Genomic DNA, 18,636 nt, shown 5'->3' on the forward strand with positions numbered 1-18,636 from the left:
TAATAAAATACTTGAGAATAGATGCAGAAGGTTCGATCTGCACAGAAATATCTTCCATGAAATAACAGAAGTCTGCAATTTTGTTACGTGAGCCTGTAACATCATTACCAGGACAGATGGAATCTGTCTTATGAATCTCCTATATGAAGTATTACTACTTCTCCATTGTCGCTCATTTCCAGAGTTTAGCAGGGAAGAATTGGTATGAAACTGAGGGAGAATTAATTTAAGCAAAGAGAAAATACTTTGCGTAAGAGAATTTGAAAAATCTAAGAAGTATAGTGATTCAGTACTTAAACTGACTTGTAAAAAGCCCATCACAGCTTGAGAAATAAATACAACTGCTCTCAAAACACAGTATGTTCCTGAAGAAGTTTCAGGTGAACTACTGACAGCATGTGAAGGTTCAATTTCTTAAAAGTCTTTATATTGCTATTGGTTTGTGTGCAGCTTTAACAGCGCAAGTAGTAAGGACTTCCAAGAAGTCCCTAAGAGACAAAGCATTTCTGAGTCTAACATCATAAGCTACCATGTCAGATATATGCAGACACCTGTGTATCTGTCGCCATGTACATCTGTCCAGAACTGGAAATTGTACTTAAGGTACAGTAGCTGTATACACGTATACTGAATTTGAGATGTCTATGAACATATAAAGGCAATCCTAAACAAACCTTCACTGTAGGATATACTTTAAAGGACACCAGCTCCTTACATGCCAATAGCCTTATGCGGACAACAGAGCTGCTGGAAGCACAGAGGCGGCGGCAATCCATTCAGCTTATGAACGAATGATTCCTTTTGTATTACATCATTCAGCTACCCATTAAGGAGCTGGACTGACAGGATCCAGAATACGCATAGCCCATCCCTCCATGGCAAATGAGTGTTAGAAAAGATTAAGGCTCAAAGAAATTGGTGATTCATGAGGGCGTCAAAACAGCATTTCCCCAATTCTCTGCAATGTTCTAGGCTAAATAGCTGGCCACATACTGGTAGCTCCGTCAGACTTCCAATTTTGGAGTTAATTGCTGTTCCTGAAACACATAGCCAGACACAAAATACCTGCAGCAGCACACATCACAGAATGCTGTCATGGCTATCCTAATCACAAAATTATGCCGTATTACAGTCACACCTAATTTAAGTACCTCTGTTCTCTGCAGCTATTACTCTGTGGCACCTGCTTCCTAATGGGGGGAAGCCACTCTCCCCTTGGAAAGGGCACATGGCAGAATCACGGAGAGCAAACAAACGTGAAAGACCAATGAAAAAAACAGGTGATCTATTCTTGGCTCCATCACTTCACAAAAACTTAAGATACGTGAGCCACGAACCAACTAACAGAATGTCCCTCTCTTACAGTTCTTTGGAAGTTAGCTAAATGTAAATGAATGGGTGGTACAAGAAAATCAACTTCTAGTCTCCTGTTTCTACAAAGTTCTTCAAAATTACTGCTCTAAGATCATTTGTATTGTCAGATAAAACCAGCATATCTTTAAAAATATGTATTGCTGTAAAAGAAATGGGTCTTCAATTATCCAGTTTGTATAGCATCAAATTACACTTATTGACCAGCTGAAATATCACCATCGCCAGTTTCATATTCAGATAAAGTGCTTCAGAAGCTCTGTATTTTCAGGTTTACTGTTATGACTTACTGGCTTGCCTCAAATTTAGCACAAGAAAGCTAAATGCTGTGGAGAATGCTTTGGAGAAGTCAGCCTTCACATTTCCAATGGGTTTCTTTGAAAGAGCATATTGTGTGTGTTTGCATTTTCTTTCTCAAGAATATCACATAAAACAAATATTATTTAAAACTTGAAGTTTTGTATCACCTTCCCTTCACTAATTTGATGACTGAGCTTACCTTGTGAGAAGCCATCCAGCTGGCTAGTTATTGTTTTACAAGAACTAGAGTGGTTAAATCAGATATATGTCATAAAACACATTAGATTCTGCACTTGTATGCTTTGCTTAGGGAACGCAATTGCTTAAATCCCTTTCCTGAGCCTTTTACTACAATAGCAGCTTCTACTCATCTTCTGCACAGCTTCTCCCCATACTATTTCCTCTTACAAAACTGCAGGGGGAGGGGTTAATTTTCTTCCTTACAGCGTTCAATTTTGTAACATCCTTCCTTTCCACTCGCACCTGTGTTCCCATTCTGAAAGCAAACTACAAGAGTTTTAAGGCTCATGTCAGTTTAATACTAACGGTTACATGCAAGAATAAATGCAGTCATTTTTAAGCGTTACACAGATTTGTTGTCTAAGTATATCAGGCTACAAGGAAATGCTTAAAGAAACAAATCATTATATAGACCACATTTTTAACAGAATGAGTATCTTACATCATAAAACAGTTCCTCATAGGCACATGTACACACATGCAAAAACTGTGCTTCCCAAAGCTTGCTATTCCCCAGGCTTGAAACTGTGCTTCCTTGCTTTCTTCGCACAGCCTCTTGGGCCCTTTTCTGTGCACCAGGGACAGCCTTCTTGACACTGCATTTGTTAGCTGCCTTCACAGCCACCTCTGTACCTTCTTTCAGAGAAGATCTCCGAGAGTAGGATGCTGTTCTTAAGATCAATCAGGCTGCGGCCCTTGAATAAACCAAATCCTTCCAACGCAAACAAAAAAACATGAATCAAATGCTCCATGCACTCATTTGTATTGTTCAGATGTTATCTTTACAAGAGTGCACAAGTCTGATATATATTCAGGAATCATGGAAGTAAGCATTGTTAGCACTGAAAGGCCAGAAAGCAACCTGGTTTAAAAAAAGTATATGAACCACCAGAAGTTCTACACCCCATTACTTTGTTCCCTATAACTCCTTTATTACTACCTGTCACTTCAGATTTGTCACACAGCAAGGTGAGAAATGTCTCTTCTGAATCTAGAAGGTGCATTCTGGTAGGTAACGTACTAAATATTTAAGGAAGTTCATATTGCTGTGCCAATTAAGCTCACTACTAATCTAAAAGCAAAAGCACTGCCAGATAGGAGACTTAAGAAATACAGCACCAGATCTCCCAGCACACGTAGACTACACAAAGGTAAGCTGTTATTTATTTTGCACTTCAATAAAATAAACACAGTAGTTAATTTCTCTTGAAGGTAAACATCAAAGCTGGAGATTGCCGATATCGCTTTCTGCAGATCTCAAAAGAAATTAAAAAGAAATCAAAATCCCAAAGTCCCCACAACTACCCTCCATCTTGCTCTGCACTAAACTAGATTTGAGTTCCAGACACATATCTAAACACATATATTACATACAAATCACCCATGCCTTTCTACATGTATATCTGTATTAGAGCAAATCATAAAAAGCAACCAACATAGAACACGCTTGGGATGATCTCTCTATTCCTTTAAGGAATACGTGTGTAAACACACACGCAAAATAAGAATCGCAGAGGAAAAAATAAATCTATTCCAGAACATTATTTACAAAAAAAAGGACTCAATTTTATACCAGGAGAATTTGCAATCACTTGTCTAGGAAAAACCAAGAGGTCAAATGTTTTCTAAAAACTCACTTATACAAACTTTGTATTTCAGTGGCAACAAGGAATATTACTTTTTCTCCACATATGAGACAAATTAAACATAACATTGATTTTTGCTATTTATATAAACAGCATACCCATAAAAATGGCAACGCACCTAGCAGAATAAGTTTTCCTGTAGACATTATGCATAAAAATGCACTGTATTGCTGTGTTTATTTTGTCAGGACATACCCTAGTTTTCTTCTGCCTTACCCTGCCCACAACACGTAACATCCAATCGAAAATATCAATGTCATTTTAATCGCCAGAGGGAATAAGCTGATTAGTTCCATATCTTAGGAATTAACTAGAAGAACAGCTTCCAAGTCAGCAGGAAACAAGTGAAAGTTCAACTGATAAAAAGTTCCAGATCCAAATCAAAATCCTGGAGTTGTGAAATCCTAACAAGTTAGGAAAAAGAACAAAACACACTTTGACCTTTTAAAAATTATCCAGTCCTTCCAAACCAGATAAGATTTACATAAAAATTAAACCACGTGAAAGGTTAATGCTTTGCAATAATGATACTGAGGCACTGCTGTAACAGCTTTGTTGGAGATTCAGATGTGGCCACCAAAACCAGGCCAGAGCCAGACACGAGACTGGAAGCCAGAACTGCCACAGTTTTACCCCAACTGTGACTCAAGTTTAAATAGTGGTTTGGAAACCAACTCTTTCTGTGGCCATAGGCAAGCCTTAACCACTTTGCCTCAATTCCATTACCTGCAGAATATAAATAATTATACTTATCTGCCGCGGAGGAATCTTGTACAACATTGTTTGGTAAGCACACATCTGTTTAAACCGTGGACAAAGCTACGTAGTAATTTCGAGCATCTGCACAAACTGAAACTGAGAGTGAAAACAACTCGGCGGCAGCAGCCAGCGAAGGCCCAACAACAGAATCCCGGGGCGAAACACACTCCGTGCGGCGGCTCCTTCTGCTCTCTGTAACCCGCACGGCTCCGGCACGGCCCCTTCACCTCTTCGGGGCGCAGCTCCCAGCCCAGTCCGTGCGCTCAGCGAGGGGTCGGCACCGCCCGCGCCCGCCTCGCTCCAGCCGCGCTCCTCGGGAAAGGGTCACGGCCGCGTTGCGGTGCCTTCGGCCTGCCCTCCCGCGGCTCCCCGCCGGGATCACAGCAGCGCTCCCCCGGCTGCCGCTCCGTTGCCGAGGAGGCCGAGCCCGGCGCCTCGCCCTGTCCCGCCGCCAGCCAGGCCCCGAGCCGGCTCCCTCCTCCTCCTCCTCCTTCTCCTCCTCCTCCTCCCGCTCCCCCGGGAGCCGCCTCGGGTGGGAAGATGGCGGCTCCGGCCGCCTCCCCGGGGCGCGAGGGGCGGCCCGGGAGGGGCCCGCGGCCCCCGGTTCCGCCATTCCCCTCCCGCCGCAGCCGGGCCCCGCGGCCCCTCGCGCTCACCTGTCACAGCCGCCGCCGCCCTCGGGCCGAGCCTCGACGGGGAGAAGGGGAGCAGGCGCGGGGGTCTCCGCCGGCGCCGGGGCCTCTCGCCGCCGCCGGGCTTTCCGCTGGCGCCGGGGCCTCTCGCCGCGCCGCCGCCGCCGCCGGGGCCTCTCGCCGCCGCCGGATGCCGGGAGTAGGAAAGCGGAGCGCGGGGCGGGGCCGGGACGAGGCGCGGGCGGCGGCAGCACAGCGGGAGGGGGGCGCGGGGCAGGAGGCGGCGGCGGCGGCTGCGGGGCCCGAAACGTCTCCGAGCCGAGACTCAACCACCCGCTCGCATGAGAGACCCGCTTCCGGCTCCCGGCGGAAGTCCCTCCTCCGCCGGCGGAAGGGATTGGCCGGCGGCCCCGGGCGGAACGGCGCTCTCGGCCGGCACCAGCGCCACCGGATTGGCGGAGGGGCGCCCCGCGCGCGGCGTGACGGCGGGCGGCACGTGACGCGCCTGATGTCACCCGCTCTGAATGAGCGCGCGGAGGCGGCCCGGAGCCGCCCGCCCGCCCGAGGAAGTTTGGCTCCTCGCGACCGCCGGAGCCGCGGGTGGGGCCGCTGGACGCGGGAGATTCCGCCTTGCTTCGGCCTTACCCGGGGTCGGCCCGCCCGGGGCATCGCGGAGGCTGCGGGTCTGGGTGCACCTCTCGGTTGCTGAGCTGACCTGTGCCTGTCCCCGCCTTCTGGAGCGCTGACACGACAGTAAACGGGAGCGCCCGGCTGCCTGCTCCTCGCTGGGAGCGCTGTGGCCCCTAGCGCAGCAGGTGCCGTGGGCAAAGGCACAGCAGGTGCGACTTCCATAGGAAGGGATAAACTCACGTGGAAGGAGTTTAGGAACATGGAGGAATGTTTCATGAATGAGCCTTCTGTGCACACGAGCCGAGAAAAACGGTCTCTGAGCAGTCTAAGGGAGCGTGTCTTCAGTTGTATAAAGCTGAGGTGAATTCCAGGAGATTCAAACACTTTTGTGTAGCCAAAGAACAAGCAGGCCTTGTCAAGCAGTTTATTTAGCGCAGATCACAATTGGTTTTTAACTGCAGTTAATGAGTTGAATGGAAAATGACATTTCTTCTCTCTCCCAATTTTTGGACTTGTAAAACTGCTGGAAAGAATCGTGTTCCATGTCTGCTCCCAGTCCTCAGCTTCCTGTCTACCTCAGATCTGTCAGCGTTGCATCACCTCACAACCAGCTGGGGATATTAGTATCACACACTGCTGCCTAGCTCCTCATCTCAATAATGTACCCAGATAGGGCTTCTGGATCCTCTTTTCAGTCCTTATTAATCCTGCCTTTGGGGTATCTGGTAGAAAGTCCCATAGAAACAATACTGCAGTTAACTTAGAAGACCTCTCCTCGTGACCCACAATCCTGGAGATGTTTTCAGGATTGCTATATCTTGCCAAATCCCGATCTAGTAGAGACAGTAAAGTACACCATGGTGCCTGAAAGGAGATCAGATCTTATCAGAGGTGAGGTTTTACTATTTGTCCCCAGGAAGTGTATCTCAGCATTCATTGTAAGGCAAACAACAGCTTCTGCTAGCGTAGGCGTTGTTTTCCTTACTAAGTTATTCCAGTTTTCCACAATTCTGGTGAGGAGGAAACTCTGAATAAAGACATGGCTAGAATCATAGAATGTCCTGGGTTGAAAAGGACCTCAAAGGTCATCTAGTTTCAACCCCTCTGCCATGGGCAGGGTTGCCAACCACTAGGAGCCACACATCCAGCTTGGCCTTGAGTGCCTCCAGGGATGGGGCATCCACAGCCTCTCCGGGCTACCTGTTCCAGCACATCACCACCCTGAGTGAAAGGACAGAGATAGAGAAGGCTAGAATAGAGACTGGTGAGGAAAAGGAATAAAATTTAATTTTGAGGGTAGGTTTCTAGTTGGAAAGATACCCCAAGAAGTGCAGGAGCCATGGCTGATACGTTAGATGGTCACCATGAAGCTGCTGTATGAAGTATTGATTACTTAAAAGTCTAAAATAGTTGTGGTTCCAAATTCTTTTTTATTTTCTGAGGAAATTCAGTCTAATCCTTGTTTTCTAAATACAGACTATTTTTTTAGCAGATTACAGTTCTTGTCAAGGAAGAAAAGGTTAAATTTTAGATTTCCAAATATGTTGAGCCCCATTATACCCTTACTCTAGAGGGTCCTCCAGATTCCAGATCCTTATCACTTTAGACATACAGACATACCATCTTCTTTTTATACAGTCTAATAGTGATAGGAGAAGGGAGAATGGCTTTGAACTAAGAGAGCAGATTTAGGTTAGACATTACGAAGAAATTCTTTACTCAGAGGGCAGTGAGGTGCTGGCACAGGCTGTCCAGAGAAGCAGTGGATGTCCCATCCCTGGAGGTGTGCAAGGCCAGGCTGGATGGGGCCCTGGGCAGCCTGACCTGGTGGTAACCCTGCCCATGGCAGAGAGTTTGGAACTAGGTGATCTTAAAGTCCTTTCCAACTTAAGCCATTCTACGATTCTTGTCTTCCCAGGCCTTACCCCCATGCAATACATAAAATGGGCAGAAAAACAAACCTATCAGACCACTAAGGAGACTGCACTGCGTCATTCCTTCTGCTAACTCAAGGTTCTGATTGCAGAGCTCATCTTCCTTTCTGTAACTGGAGCAGCAGCTGATGGAGGAGTGAAGGAGAGAGAGATACAGTGACTGGTTCCTGTAAAACACCAGCACTTAGAGGTGTGTAGGGAGGTATACTTCATTGTGGGTAGTTCGTTCCTTTTCATTTTTGTTTTTTTTTTTTTTCACCCACAGTAGATGAATTGTGTTATTAAGGAATAAAAATACACACAAGATTATTTTTTAAAAAGCTCAGTGTTACAAAAGTAACGTTATATATTGTTAGCCATATCAATATATGGGTACTGGATTTATAATTTTTATTTCTTTATTGTTTTGTTGTAGTTGAGTAACAGTGAAAGTAGTGCACTTTTTTTCCATAAAGTAATGAGTTTTCTACTTGTCTAAGTAACATGTAGATGTTGAACTTAATGCCTGAATGCTCCCACTTTTTTCATGGCATACTGCTGACATCAAAGAGATTTGACATTTTTTCTCTTGTATGCTAGTAGCTGAGGAATGTGTGCACAGGTATGAATAAAATATTACAAATAGCACTGGATTCTATGTGGCTGTAGAAACCAGTCCTGTTACTTCTACAGCACCAGCATAGGAGTCTGGGAGAAGAATGCATCTCTACAGGAACAACGTGCTTGGACATTATTAGTCACAAAAATAAAGCAAGATTAGACTAACTAGATGTTTCTTTCTTGTTCTGTGGTCAAACATGTAGAAGGGACTCTGTAAGTTACTTACAGTGATTATATATATTGTTAAAATGATATTTTACAAGGCTTTTAACAATTAAGATTGCTAGTTCAAAAAAAAAAAAAAAAGAGCTATTTGGCATATTTCAGAAGATAACTCCCTACGAAGAGGAATGAAATAGGACAAGATTTCTGCTTTGTGAGGAAGTTGCTGCTTTAGGCTACCTTTTCACTCTCTCTCTTATTTTTTTAACCTTCTGTTTTACTTCTTTAAACTACACTCTAGCAGTTGCATTTTCAAATGATTTTATACTGCAAATCAATGGAATAAGGCTCCATGAATCACAGTTATTTAAGAACTGCTGACCTGGAACACTCGCCTAAACCCGCAAAGCATTCGGTGCTCTGGAGTTTGTGAGATCTTATAAACCAAAGAATAATATTTGTAGTTCCTGATGCTACTACACGGCTTTGCAAGGAGAGAGATCTTTTCAAACATGCAATACTAAATGATTGCGTGCAATGGGCTATCCCTGTCATAAAACTAAATTTTAAGCAGGATCCAGTAATTATTCTGCATCGCCTTGAGTTTATGCTTAGTATTTTAAATACACATTGTTTCTATGTCAGTGCCTTTCATAGGTCACAAGTAAATAATTGACTGTGTAAAAGACAGACCCTGTTTCAAGTAGACTGCTGTCTAAACAGTCAAAGCAGGCAAAAGTGAGGAGAAGCTAAATCTTTCTTCCAATGGGAGGGGAAGGTAAGACAGATTGAGAGACCTGCCCAGAGATTATGTGAGATATCTACGTCTGAGTCATGGCTCTACACAGAATCCTATAGTTTAATGAAATGTTCAGGATTCCTTTACAGCTAAAAGAATATTCATTAGTAGGTAAATTGATAAAAGTCCATTAGTGCTTACATAGATCTATAATTCCCTATTGCTTACACGTCTCTAAACATAGGAATTCAACTTGGCTGCAGTGATACTCCAATGCACAGATAGCAGCACCAGGCTATGCGATCATCTCATGATCGACAACATGAACATGTGCACTGTCTGACTTTCTTGGATCAGCTGCTATCTTTGGTAACAAACCTTGTGAAATGGTGCTGTAGAACTAGTTAAGACAAACCATACTTAACATATTTTTCCCTCTAGCCTTGTCCCTTTGGCATGTTAGTTATATTTTTTTAGCACATAGACACAACATTAAAATGAAGTCGTGGTGCAGGTACCAGCCATTGTTAAACAGTGGTTTTCATTAATGCAATGTAAAAATTCTAAGCTGTAGGTGATAATGATACATATTAAAACCATTGTTAACAGCAGTTGATTACAAATTTTCAAGAGATGGTTTAACAATAATAATTACTGTTAATTGGACATAATTACAGGTCTGAATATTACTATCCTATTTCTTGGAGTTTACACTACCACCAAACCAATACGCAGGCCTTATTCTATCTATATATAGCAGGTCTGCAGCAGAGCCAGGACTTGAAACCAGATCTCTCATGTTCCAGATTTGAGCAGATCGTACTGGTTTCCATTTAGTTATTGTTCATCTGGGAGAATATTTGGTTCTTTAGCTGTTCAACTCTTTTTTAAAATCTAATTATACTTTAATGGCGAATCATGTCATCTATATAGATTTTGTGGTTGAGTGAAATGTACTGGACATCAACTCAGATTTGAATAGAAACAAGCACATTAGCCATTGTCTTCTTTGTACTTAGTTTTGTTATTTTGTCTCTATTGCTTCTGAACATTTCACAACATTCTTTAGATACTGCAACCTCTGTGTGAGGTGTGTACTCACACATTTATGCATATTTATCCCCAGTCAACAGGTGGCAAACAGGCCTGGAGATGTTTGGGCTCAACCTTGTAACTGATCCCATGCAAGAGTTGTATCTATTCTGAAAAATGATTGTAATTTTGTATTTCTGTTCTCTTTAGCCTTATGCTAAGACTTAGTGAGGACCATATACGCATACATTTTTATTTCTCAAACTTTCCTTTTCAGATAATAGGATCTTGAATCATACTTCCCGCTCTTGATCTCTTAAATACCAGAATAACTTTTGGACTGTTTTTTTTTTGTTTGTTTCTGTTTTTGGAGCAGTTTTATTTCTCCCCTTCTCAATTATGTTTGAGATCTATGAAGAAAATTGCATGAAAAAATTCAGCCCTCTGGATGAATGTTTTGCAAAGCTATGAGTATCAAATGTTTCTAGTAGTACGAGGCAAACTCTAGAAGGCTTATTAGTGAGCAAGGATAAAATGTTGAAAGTTGATCATTTAAATTTGAATACTTGAAAAATAAGCAAATACTTTCTTTAGAAGCATATTTGTGGCACTTTTTTTTCCAGCTATTAAAAAAAACAAAATGTGCTCCTCAACTGAAATGAACATTTTGTTTAGCCATTAATCCATTAGGCATCAGACAGACTTTTTAATATGACCCACCCCATCACAGCAGTGTATTTGAATATGTAGAAAAAGACCATACCAAGAACTCAGGAACTATATATATATATTTTTTTTTTTAAATAAAATGCTAATGATAAAAAATGCTAATTGTAAAAAATATGGTTCTGAAGCAACAGTTTTCCATGAATCTCTCGTTAGTTATATCATAAAATATTATGGTGTGTGTTATTAGCATAGAGCATACTTTAAATCACAGAGCTCTCCTAAAATTTTCAATTTACATTGAGAAATGTGCCTTTCCGCTTTAACTCAGCATCAAATGCCCCTCTGTGACACAGAAGAGCAGAAGAAGTTCTTAAAAAGCAATTAATCAGAAGTGTATCTGTTCAATTATAGCAATAACGAGGATCCTTTAGTTCTTATTCGTAGGCATATATTCCTCAGTGGATAAAGGAGCACGTCTGAAAAGTGGTAAAATTCAGTAATGAAGCGTTAGCAGATTCTCTGCTCACCTTAGTTGAATGTTCATTTGAACTTGGAATTGTAGTGCTAATTGGTTATAAAGATCCTCCATTCTCTTTGCCACAGTGTAAATGACTGTACAGTGTTGAAGGACAAGGAAATTAGAGTCCTCACCTTGTCTCTTACAGAAATTGATGTTTCAGGTGATCAGTGTGTAGTTAAATAGCTGCTGGGTGTACAATCCTAACGTACCTGAATTACACACAAGTCTCTGAATTACTATAGGGCAAAAGGAGATTTTTTTTTCACATCAAACTGGGCTGTGGATGGATTGTGAAGTTGGCCTATGGGATTTTTGTTGGAAAGGCTGGACTTGATTATTTCTAAGAGGTCTTATCTGCAGCTTGATGACATCCTACAGCGTGGTCAAGTACAATAGCAGAGAGTCAAGACTCGAATTATCGGGTGTGCACTGACTGAGGAAGGGAAGACGCAGGCAGTCCTTCGCTCTTCAGAGTCAGCGCTTCTTGTGTAACCTGCATGGTCTGAGTGACTGTGCTTTAGCTGGGCAGCTTCAGACTCTCTTTCCCCATCAAATACATACAACAGCAGGATGCTGAGAGTGTAGATGTACCCTAACACCGTATAAAAAAAACTCCTGCAAACTCCTTCACTTGTGTATTGTACAAGTTATCTGTAAAGTGGCTGAAAGCTTCAGGTTTAAAATAAAGAGCACTTGATGAAGCCTGTAGTAAACATACAAGAAATTCAGGTGCAGCTATGAAACAGTGAATGTTATTACCAGTTAAAAAACATACTGTGAAATACTGTGGGTTAGCTGTGGGCTCTGAGAGATGCTTTAATGCCAGATAGTGCTTTTTATCCAGAGATACGAACATCACAGTGAGTTGCAGTATCTCCTTGAGACTACCGCTTTTTAGGGTCACTACAGCTCAGGCTGCAAAGGAGTGTATCCAAAGCACCCTTTCTGTGCCAGTGATTGCCAGCTGCTGCCATAGTCCTTTGGGAACGATGGCTGCTGATGTCTTTGGGAAGGGAACTGCTTCAGCCACATCAGGAGCAGTGGAACTGCAAAACTGGGTCAAGGCAACTGCGCTGTGTCCTTCAGATGCAAAAAACTGCTCAATCTGAATATGGAGACCATGTCTTCCTCTTCACAGTATTGTCGAATCATAGAATCATAGAATGGCTTTTTCAAAGTACTGGATGTACAATGCCTGACACTTCATTTCAGCATCCCCTAAGTTGACAGTTTCTGGTCTTGCTGTTCTTTTCACAGCTTCAAGAACTGACCTACCCTAGCACTTATAATTAAACGGCTCCAATAAAGGGGTTATTTTGAGAGATTTACACCTCGTGGCTTGATTATGAGGTTACATATTTCTTTGTTATATTAAAAGCATTTTTTGCTAGAAGGGGTGATTAGGGAGGATAGCACCAAAGCTGTATACATCAGTCAGGATGGGAGGATTTTTTTCATTTATTTCTTTTCACTTATCCTTTAGAATTACAGGCTTACTCCTCCTGAAGCTGCAGAGCTCAAGGTGATTATTACTTAAGTCAAAAAAATGTCATTCTTTACATACTGAAATGTCTCAATGCTGATTCTGTTGTAGCTCACCTATACTCTGCTATAGGAAAAAAACAGTGGCAGTTTGTGAATCACAAATATGAGTCACATCAAAGTGGGGTATGTATCTACGGGAATCTGTAACATTGAGTCCAGAAAATCTACAGATCATGCTTGAATAGTGTTAATTAATTAATTGATTGCAGTGAAAGTTGCACTTTCAGTTGCACATGTATTATAAATTATATTGCCCAGAGAATTCCACTAGCCCCTGCCTGCTCTCAGATAAGCCCAGCCCAAGTTCCCTGCTGTTCTAAGGAGAGAGGCAATAGAACAGAGCTGGCCGTTTCTTAGCTCATTTTACAAGGCTATCCTTACCTTGCCCCCTGGTGTGTAGGGGGCAGAGCTGCTAGCTTTGCCTGTAAATACTTCTAAATTGGCATACACTAGAGTAGCTTAGGATTTATCTATGTTAAAGAAATCTCTGCTGCCCTGTCTTTGGATATGTTACGCCCATAATTTACAGGAACACTGTAACATATACACTCTATTGAGTTCTCTGGCGTGTTCTGTCTGGACAATCATGTCTGATTGTTCTTTACACCTCTTCCACCTCAGCCAGAGAGCCCCGCTGCTGAGGCTGGTAGAAAAATCACTTCATGCGCTGAATGCTAGTTGTCAAGATGATCTGTTCATACAGCCTTGTGACTGCTTTTCCCCATTACAGAGCCCTTTTCCATAATGTGGGGATTCACTCCTGGTTTTCAGCCAGCAGGAAGATTCTGGTTATTTTCAAGAGGGAGGGTTCCTACACCCTTTTTTTCCTAACACTCGGTTGCAGCAGAATCTTGTTTGAGAAGCCACGATGCTTTCTTCTCAGTTTAGTCTTCAGCTAGCAGTCTTGGCATCTCCAGCATGTTTCTAACCAGAGGGCCTTGATCCTCAGGAGATTTTTCACAGAAAGCATTTTCCTCTACAAATTGCTATTTCTCATAAAAAATTCTGACTGAACCGTTCCCTCAGCTCCAACAGAGCATTCCGCTTGGACTGCTGCTTGCTTCTAAACTCATGAAGAGGGGCCTTGCTGAAGTGTCCGTCTCCACGGAGGCAGGAGGTTATGGTTCATTCTTCCCAACTTTCTAGGGCTCTGCTGACTTAGCTGAGCTGCTGGCACCACGCCCTCAATCCTCTTCCAGACTGGGATGATGACACTCGATGGTGGCTGGTGTATTTGAAAACCTTCTGTCTTTCTTCCATCCCAGCAGTTTCTCCCTTCCTAGGACCTCACTGTTTTGGGTTTATTTGTTGTTGTTTGTTTGTTTGTTTGTTTTCAGTAATATTGATGGGTCTTTTCTATGATCCAGGCCTCCTCCCAGCTAGGTCTCTGCCGTGCTGTATCAGGGTATGGCAGCTCCAGGCATGCTGAAGGGAGTGCTCCCTGTTTGATTAGTGTTTGCAGCTCCTGTCTGGTTAATGGAAACACCTATGCTGAGAAATGCAGGTTTTTAAATTACCCGTAGGTAGGGCAGAGCCATGTGCTGGAGCTATGCTGATGCCCACTGCCCTAATGTTTCCTGCTGCCCTTGAAACAGATGTGCAATCTGCTTATAAAAGAACAAGTTTCACCAATTTTCAGCCTGCTGCATCAAGATAAGCCAAAACGGAAGTAAAATGAATCAGAAGAGAGACACTGAGATGCAAGTGCACCCATCTTGGTGTACCTGGCTACCCCAAAGCGGCTCCTATGTGCCAGACTTCTGGACTTCTCTACCTGTAAAAGGAGCAGGGGAAACCCCTGCGGATGGCAATGGCTGCAGATATCTCCTTGCACCTGCTGACACAGCTGTTACACATCTAAACCGTGTGCTTAGTTCTGTGTGGGAATGCTTCTGCACCTCAAGACACGCATTAAGACACTATTGTTCACTCAGAGGTTTTTTGCGATCTTAATTCTAACTTCCCCATCAATGTAAGGGAGGTAATAGAAATCTGATATAAAAACAAAGCAAAACTAGCTTATGCTATCGGAGGCCTAAATAGCAAGCTCCAGCTGACTGCGTAGTAAGCTAAATCCAACATGGAAAATTTGGTGAATCAGTGTAGTTAAGATTTTTCTTTGCACATGGTTGCACAGCCACTGTCGTTATGGATGCGGTCAGCTAATGCTGACTTCGAATGCAAACTATTAATCATCCTTTTACTATTACTGTAGAAAGATAATAAAATCACAATGAGAACTACCCAGTAGTGAAAAAAAAACAAACATGTTTATACTATCTTTTTTTTTTCTCTCTCGCTATGCTGGTTCAGTTCTGAGTTAGGTCTTTAGCACTGGGAGCTTCTCTGTGGTGCGCTGTGAAATGTGCTGGTGATTCAATGTTTACTGGGCAGATGTATGCATCAGAAAATACCTTGACTTCTGAACTTGGCAAAAGCCAGTGCCTGGTAGCAAAAAACCTAAGTTCAGGCGCGACACAAATGTTGCAAGACTTGTCTGTCTAGGAGATGCTTTCTTCACAACCAGCTCCCTGGCACCGAAGTACAATATTTCACTCTAACCTGCTGTGCCTCTCCTGTGTTTAGACAAAGAGGAGAGCTCTGATAGTACAGCTACTAAACTTGAATAGGGCATGAACTGTGCAAATGCATGTAGTGTGAACTCTGATTTTCAATTCACAGTGATTTTTAAAAGAAGCTTGATTCTGCCTTAAACCATGTTGGTATCTTTTGCTTTCCAGCTCCTCTCTTCCTGTGTTGGCACAATAGTAGCACATTTTTATGTCTGCTGTAGATAGTATTTGTAGCCATATGTTTCTGATTTTTCACCAAATTGAGTAATATGTGAGGGATATCCCACAGAGAGAACACAAATTATCTTTTAAATTAACTGTGAAAATGGTCTTGTCTCTAAGGAAGCAGGCTGCCTGGCAGGCAGAGGTGAGCTGGAATTCAGTGGTGTGGAGCAGGTGGAACAGTGGTGGGTGATGTCCAAGGATGGCACAGCAGGGCTGGTGGTCCCAGGAAACCCGGAGGAGGCCTTGCTGAGAGTGCAGCAGGAGAACTGTGCTGAGACGCAGCCCAGCCTGGAGGCTGGATCAGAAGCAGGCAAATAAACCCAGGCAAAACTGGGGGAAATGGATGACTGTGACCTGCATTGCTTCATAGACCACTGGGGAAAGAAAGGCCCTGTATGTCCCTGCTGATAATCCAGGCCCATGCTTGTGGGAGACAGATGTGCACCAATGGCCTGTAAGCAGATGGGAGTTATGAGCACAAAAAAATCTTAAATAGGATTAAATGGAAATCTACAAATCTTATTTAAGGTGTAATCTTTCTACTGAGAAATGTAAATCACCTTGAGAATCAGAAGGGGGAAAGGAAAAATGGAGAGATGCATGCAGTTGATCTGTTTTGCTTTGTTTTCATTGAAAAGCATATTCTTAAAAAAAAAATAAACAAAGAACGGGGGTAAAAAAGTACTTTGCTTCTCCTGACTTTGTGATTAGTAGTGTTACCTCTTTTGCCCATCAGCTTTCTCTCTTATTTTAAACTCCTGGCATCTTGTTTTTTAATTGAATTGTAAGCTCTTCAGGGCAGAAGCTATATTCAGATATGGAGCAGTAAACAGCCAGCAGCAATAAATACTTACCCTGATTGGCACCACTGAGCAATATAAGCACTATGTAAATAATGAGAAAGCCTGAGAGGTACCGAGTCCTGGGTAAACACTATTCCTTTCCAGCAGCTTATGTTATAGTTAAATTAATTCTAACAGTATATAAAACCCTGTTGGTGCATCAGCTGAAGGCAGTCTGAGTACTCCTTAAAGCCGTGGAAACTTGTGAAGAGCTGAGAGAGCCCCATGAAGTCCTCTGGGTGTGAAGATGCTCTGGGGAGAAGTTGATTGGGAACTTGGAGCCAGAATTTCCCACCCTTTGGGAAGGAAAAAAACTGAGTCTTCTTCTTACATGACATTCAGGATGGCATTTAGCTCATAGATTCAATGTCTGTGTGAGAGATGAATCCCAGCTCCCACTATAGTTAGCGAAACCTAGAGAGCTATCCAGCTGACTAGTATTCAGTTACCCACGTATATTTCTCTAATGACATTTGCCATGCCCACATATATTTTGCAAAGCCATGGTATGCCATAACTTCTGGCTGCCCCTTCAAAAGGAGAAAGGTCATGTTTAATGTTGGCAATTCCACATAAACGTTTTGGATACCACAGGCAAAGCTGGCATTAGACATCTAAGTTTAGCCAACTGGGTTGTGTCCTTAGAGGTCTATTTTGATGAGGTGGGCAGATCTCTGTATTACCCTGAATGTAATGAAAGCTTGGATGTCCAGCTCACATGCAGATACCTACCAGGAGTTCCAATCTATCTGCAAGGTAAATCCTAGTATCCTTTAAGGTGTGCCCTTATCTTAGTGTCCCTCAAGGTAGTATTTAAAAAAATGGTTAATGCTAATATTGTGAAAGTGTTTTAGCCTCCATTTTAAAATCAGTAGTCTTAAAATAAGATGAAGTTGCAAATGAGAACACAGACTTCAGATCTGTTCTAAGTGTGCCCCCTCTGAACAGAATAAAGCTCACGCATGTTGTACAGGGACACCTGAGCTGGCTCAGGACCAGGAACACTCTGCTCATGGTAGCACGATGCCAGCCAGACCAACCAGCATAGAATAAGCTCACATGGAGACCCACTGGCCTTTCACTGTGCACTTACTTGTGCAGAAGGCTGAGCAAAAATACATATTCTCAGAAGTTACTGAAATTGCATTATACGTCTCCAAATCTTTTTTTAACTTTCCTTCTCCTTGATTTTCCTTTTTTTTTTCTTTGGAAAATATTTCCTTCTGATTATGTGAGCTTATTGCAGCGAGAGCTATCTTTTGTTTATGTATTTATACAACACAAACATTAGGAGCACCTAGTCACTGGCAAGGACACTGTAGCAAAACAAATTAAAAATGGAGTTAGAAAGCCAAAGCGCAAAGAAGGGTTATGCATCAAAGATGACACAGGCCCACTGAAACAAAGCTGAGGCCTCCTGAGTTTTGGTTCAGCTCTTCAACTATAGGAATACCCATATTCATTTTCATGAATTATATTAAAAAATTGGTATTTGGGTAGTGCCCAAAAGTTGTTGTCCTTGATGACAAGGAATTACAGCATAAGGTCAAACAAAGGAAATGAGAGGGGTATTTAACAGCATAGTAATGCTACCTGGAATAGGAGCAGGATAGATAGATAGACTGTCTCTGTGTTCCCAGATGTTTTCAAAGTGAGCAGAAACCGAACACCACTAAGAGTTTTTATCTGAAAGTCAGTACCAGTATGTTTTTTCACCTCCTATAAACAAAGAAAAAGAAGGATTTGTTCTGCTTCACTGGAGCAAAAAAAATAACACAATAGACTTCCATTCAGGCACACAAATAGCAACTGTCCTGTGACTTCTCTATTTAAATGGGTATCCATGGTGAGATCTGCATCGTTTTCGTTAGATGGCTGCGGAACTGTGCTGTGGTTTACACTGCAGACAGGAAGGAAAAGAGGGCTTAAAAATTCCCCTTACAATGAATGAATGGATGAATGAATAAATGCAGCAAGATACCAAGTCTGTGTTACAACACACTGCAAAAAAATGATGTCTGTGTTGTCCATCACTCCACTACTATCCATCTACTCTGCTTCTCCAGGCCCATTCAAATGAAATGCCAATCTGTATTTGGAGGCACAACACTGACTAACAGATGTTATATAAGTAGATGTGAAAACTGCAACCTTCCAGGGACTCCCTTCCTAGGCTGCTAGCTTTCTTCTCCCCCTTCTGTCTTTGTTGACAGATGG

General features: G+C 42.6%; 1 protein-coding gene and 1 long non-coding RNA gene across 3 annotated transcripts in view; one reads left to right on the forward strand and one right to left on the reverse strand.

The window, feature by feature from the left end:
• The window catches only part of LARP4B (La ribonucleoprotein domain family member 4B), a 54,738-nt gene extending 49,627 nt beyond the window's left edge, over nt 1–5,111 (reverse strand). The window contains exon 1 of one of the 2 annotated variants that reach the window (XM_021386721.1): nt 4,973–5,111. The gene's annotated coding sequence lies outside the window, so the exon portion shown is untranslated. Of the gene's footprint in view, nt 1–4,310; nt 4,763–4,972 lie in introns of those variants that run through there. The other variant, XM_021386722.1, reaches the window with a different exon arrangement.
• LOC110393641 lies at nt 5,599–8,268 on the forward strand. The gene is made up of 3 exons (XR_002435077.1): nt 5,599–5,787; nt 7,605–7,702; nt 8,185–8,268. It is a non-coding gene; the product is annotated as an uncharacterized LOC110393641 (long non-coding RNA).

Source organism: Numida meleagris, chromosome 2 (assembly GCF_002078875.1).
Source record: "Numida meleagris isolate 19003 breed g44 Domestic line chromosome 2, NumMel1.0, whole genome shotgun sequence".
Lineage (NCBI taxonomy): Eukaryota > Metazoa > Chordata > Aves > Galliformes > Numididae > Numida > Numida meleagris.